The sequence below is a fragment of the Sciurus vulgaris genome (genome assembly GCF_902686455.1).
Source record: "Sciurus vulgaris genome assembly, chromosome: 8".
Classification (NCBI taxonomy): Eukaryota; Metazoa; Chordata; class Mammalia; order Rodentia; family Sciuridae; genus Sciurus; species Sciurus vulgaris.
Window position 1 is genome coordinate 45,628,446 of NC_136468.1, and position 5,361 is coordinate 45,633,806.

Here is a 5,361-nt window from a genome sequence, read left to right on the forward strand (position 1 = left end):
GGAATGAACCTGGGAGAAAGTGCCCAGAAGTAAACTTGGAAAGATCTGTTTCACCCTGTGATCTTTAGAAGTTGACTTTACTTTTCAATATTTTGGGTTCTGAGGGAATGAGATGGTGCTATATTCCAGGTGCCTCACAAAACACAAGTTTCCAATATGTTAGGGACCACCCACATCTTCTGGGATCCTTCAGTTGACCTTGTGAACACCCCCTCTATGTTCATGCACTGTATCGCAGGCTGTGGACAGGATAGTGGTGACTGGGATGTGACTCCTCAGGGAGCTCACACATGGCTCTCTATGCGTGGAAGCACTTCCAAAGCTGGGAGTATCAGATGACTATAAGGTTAGGATGAAGACACTCTAAGTTAGAAGATATTCTAAGTAGGAAGTCAAAGGTTTTGGACAAAGATTATGTCTCCATACACATACACACGTGTGAGTGTAGGTCATGATGTGTTCTGATATGCAGAATTATTATATTTATGAACACTTGTATAATTGAATATAGGGGAGTATTTCCAGAGACCCCAGGAGCTCCTATCCTGTCAGCAGGTCCTATGCAAACCATGTGAAAAGTGAATGCAATCTTGGTTGCCCTTTCTTGTCCACACATTCAATATTTCCTGATTTGTTTGAAAATATGGGTTTTACAAACTGGCATGTATTCTCCAACAAAGTTTGTGGGCATGTTTTCTCTGGATTCATTCCTTATTATTTTATGGTATGTCTAATACCAACATTCCCATGGGGAATATGGTAACGCAGGAGCAATACAGACATCTTTCTATTTGTTGACAACACCAAAAAATGGAAAATACAGGGACCAGAGAGAAGCAGCTTTGTTTTCTGGATATATGACCTTACAATAGGAAGGTCTTTGTGTGCTTAGGACTTCAGTACACAAAGAACTAGGTGCTTGTTTAAAAACTAATAATCCAGTCCCACCAATAGAAATTCCCATTTGTATTCTAAATTAGTACTGTGTACAGTTGGACATTCTTTCAGCTGTAAGTAACAAAATATCCAACAATAACTTAGCTCACATAATTCTCCGAGGAATGCAGCTTGATGATGTCCAAAGAGTCACACTTTCTTTATCTTTCTGTCCTCTCTTCTGGCCATGTTAGCCTTCCATCTAGAGATGTCTCACTTGGTGGCTGCTGACTACTGCTACATCCTCCCACTGCCTTGCCCAGGGAGTGGCACAGACAGCTCTCCTTGTGTGACTTCCTCTTTCTTTCAAAAACAAATTTTTTTCCCAGAATTTCCCTACTCCTGGCAGAGTTTCATTATACATTTTTGGGCAAAACTGACACTGGTTGCCTCTTACTACAAGGAGATAGGAAGGGTTATCTAGAGTCAGAGTTTTCAAGAGAAACAGAACCAGTAAAATGGATTTATATAGAGATGGTTCAATTTATGATTTTTTGATTATATAATGGTATAACAATGAGATGAAAACCATTCTTCAGATTTTGAATTTCGATCTTTACCTGGGCTAGTGATGTGCTGTACAATACTCTTCTGACACTAGACAGCAGCAGCCACGTGGTCATGAGGGTACATCCCAAACATTCTGCAATGTACTGGAGCATCGCCATCATGCAGCCATTAATTTAATTTAGTTTTTAATTATTTTTTTAGTTATACATGACAGTTGGATGTATTTTGACATATTATACATACATGTAGTATAGCTTTCCATTCCTGTGGTTGTCAAAATGTGGAGTTTCACTGGTCACATTCTTACATGAACATAGGAAAGTTATATCTGATTCATTCTACTGTCTTTCTTATTCCCATCTCTTCTCCCTTCTGTTCATTCCCCTTTGTCTAATAGAAAGTACTTCTTTTCTTCTTTACCCACCCTGCTCCCCCTTATTGTGTGTTAATATTGGTATGTCAGAGAAAACATTCAGCCTTTGGTTTTGGGGGATTGGCTTATTTCACTTAGCATGATAGTCTCCAGTTCCATCCATTTACAGGCAAATTCCATAATTTCATTCTTCATCATGGCTGAATAGTATTCCATTGTGTATATATACCACAGTTTCTTTATTCATTCATCTGTTGAAGGGCACCTAGGTTGGTTCCATAGCTTAGCTATTGAGAATTGAGCTGCTATAAACATTGATGTGCCCATGTCACTATAGTATGCTGATTTTAAGCCCTTTGGGTGTATGCCAAGGAGTGGGATAACTGGATCAAATGGTTATCCATTCCAAGTTTTCTGAGAATCTCCATACTGCTTTCCATAATGGTTGCACCAATTTGCATTCCTATTAGCGAATTATGAGTGTAATGAGTGTATCTTTTTCCCCACATTCTTGCCAACTTTTATTGTTGCTTGTATTCTTGATAATTGTCATTCTGATTGGAGTGAGATGAAATCTTAGAGTAGTTTTGATTTGCATTTCTCTAATTGGTAGAGATGTTGAATGTTTTGTCATATGTTTGTTGACTGATTGTATTTCTTCTTCTGTGAAGTATCCAGTTCCTTTGCCAATGTATTGATTGGGTTATTTGTCTTTTTTTTTTTTTTTTTTTTTTTTTTTTTTTTTTTGAGTTCTTTATATATCCTGGAGAATAATGCTATATTGAGGTGGAGGTGGCAAAGATTTTCACCCATTCTGTGGGCTCTCTCTTCACATTTTTGATGTCTTCCTTTTGCTGGGAAGTAGCTTTTTAATTTGATAGCATCCCATTTATTGATTCTTGATTACTTTTTGTGCTTTAGGAGTCTTGTTGAGGATGTTGGTTCCTAAGCCAACATGATGGAGATTTGGGCCTACTTTTTCTTCTAGTAGGTGCTGGGTCTCTGGTCTAATGCTTAGGTCCTTGATCCACTTCGAGTTGAGTTTTGGGCAGGGTGAGAGATAGGGGTTAATTCCATTTTGCTACATTTGGATTTCCAGTTTTCCCAGCACCATTTGTTGAAGAGCCTATCTTTTCTTTAGTGAATGTTTTTGGCACCTTTGTCTAGTATGAGATAACTGTATTTATGCGGATTTGTCTTTGTGTCTTCTATTGTGTACCATTGGTCTTCATGTCTGTTTTTGTGTCAATGCCATGCTGTTTTTGTTACTATTGTTCTGTAGTATAATTTAAGGTCTAGTACTGCAATGTCTCCTGCTTCACTTTTCTTTCTGAGGATTGCTTTGGCTCTTCTGGACCACTTATTTTTCCAAATGAATTTCATGATTTTTTTTTTTCTAGTTCCATGAAGAATGTCATTGAGATTTTAATAGAAATTACATTAAATATGTATAATACTTCTGGTAATATGGTCATTTTGACAATATTTATTCTGCCTATTCAGGAGCATGGGAGATTTTTCCATCTTCTCAGGCCTTCAATTTCTTTCTTTTGTGTTCTGTAGTTTTCATTGTAGAGTTCTTTTACTTCTTCTGTTAGATTGATACCCCAATTTTTTTTTTTTTTTTTGAGGCTATTGTGAATGGGATAGTTTTCCTAATTTCTCTTTCGGTTGATTCATTACTGATGTATAGGAGTGTTTGGGTGTTAATTTTATACCCTGCTACTTTCTGAATTGATTTATTAGTTCTAGAAATTTACTGGTGGAGTTTTTTGGGACTTCCAAATATAGGATCATGTCACTGGCAAATTGGGATAGTTTGAATTCTTTTTTTCCTTGTTCTCATTCCTTTAATTTTTTCTTCTAATTGCCCTCACTAGAATTTCAAGGACTATGTTGAATAGAAGTGGTAAAAGAGGGCATCATTGTCTTCTTCTAGTTTTTAGAGGGAATGAATTTTTCTCCATTTAAAATGTTGTTGGCCTCAGGTTTGTTACATATAGCTTTTTTTTTTTTTGGTTTTTAATTTTTTACAGACTGCATTTTGATTCATTGTACACAAATGGGGTACATAATTTCGTTTCTATGGTTGTACACAATGCAGATTCATACAATTTGTGTAATCATACAGGTACATAGGGCAATGATGTTTGTCTCATTCCACCATTTTTCATATCCCCCTCCCTCTCATTTTCTTCTACATGTTCTAAAGTTCCCAAATTATTCTCTCATTCCCCACCTCCAGCCCCATTATATATCATCCTCCACTTATCAGGGAAAACATTCGGCCTTTGGTTTTTTGGGCTTGACTTATTTCACTTAGCATGATATTCTCCAATTCCATCCATTTATTTGCAAATGTCATAATATTCTTCTTCTTTATGGCTAAATAGTATTCCATTGTGTATATATATACCAGAGTTTCTTTATCCATTCATCTGTTGAAGGGCATCTAGATTGGTTCCACAATCTAACTATTGTGAACTGAGCTGCTATAAACATTGATGTGGCTGTGTTACTGTAGTTTGCTGATTTTAGGTCCTTTAGGTATAAACCGAGGAGTGGGATAACTGGGTCAAAAGGTGGGTCCATTCCAAGTTTTCTTAGGATTCTCCATACTGCTTTCCAGAGTGGCTGCACCAATTTGCAACTCTACCAGCAATGTAAAAATGTGCCTTTTCCCCCACATCCACGCCAACATCTATTATTGATAAAATTGGTTCTTGATAAAAGCCATTCTAATTGGAGTAAGATGAAATCTTAGAGTTGTTTTAATTTGCATTTCTCTAATCACTAGAGATGTTGAACACTTTTTCATATACTTATTCATTGCCTGTGTGTCTTCTTCTGTAAAGTGTCTGTCCAGGTCCTTGGCCCATTTATTGATTGGGTTCTTTGTATTTTTGTTGTAAAGTTTTGTAAATTCTTTATAAATTTTGGAGATAAGTGCTCTATCTGAAGTGCATGTGGAAAAGATTTTCTCCCACTCTGTAGGCTCTCTTTTCACATTCTTGATTGTATCCTTTGCTGAGAAAAAGCTTTTGAGTTTGAGTCCGTCCCATTTATTGATTCTTGCTTTGATTTCTTGTGCTTTGGGAGTCTTGTTGAGAAAGTCTGATTCTAAACCAATATGATGAAGGTTTGGGCCTACTTTGTCTTCTATTAGGTGCAGGGTCTCTGGTCTAATGCCTAGGTCTTTGATCAATGTTAACGTATGTTCCTACTATCCCTAATTTTTCTAGTGTTTTGAACATGAAAGCATACTATATTTTGTCTAATGCTTTTTCTGCATTTATTGAGATAACCACATGATTCTTGTATTTAAGTATATGTTATAATGAATTACATTTATTGATTTCTGTATGTTGAACCAATCCTGCATCTCTGGGGTGAACCCCGTTTGATGATGGAGCACTATCTTTTTAATATGTTTTTGTATGCAATTTGCCGGAATTCTATTAAAAGAATTTTGCATCTATGCTCATCAGGGATATTGATCTGAAGTTTTCTTTCCTTGATGTGTCTTTGTCTGAGGTTTGGTG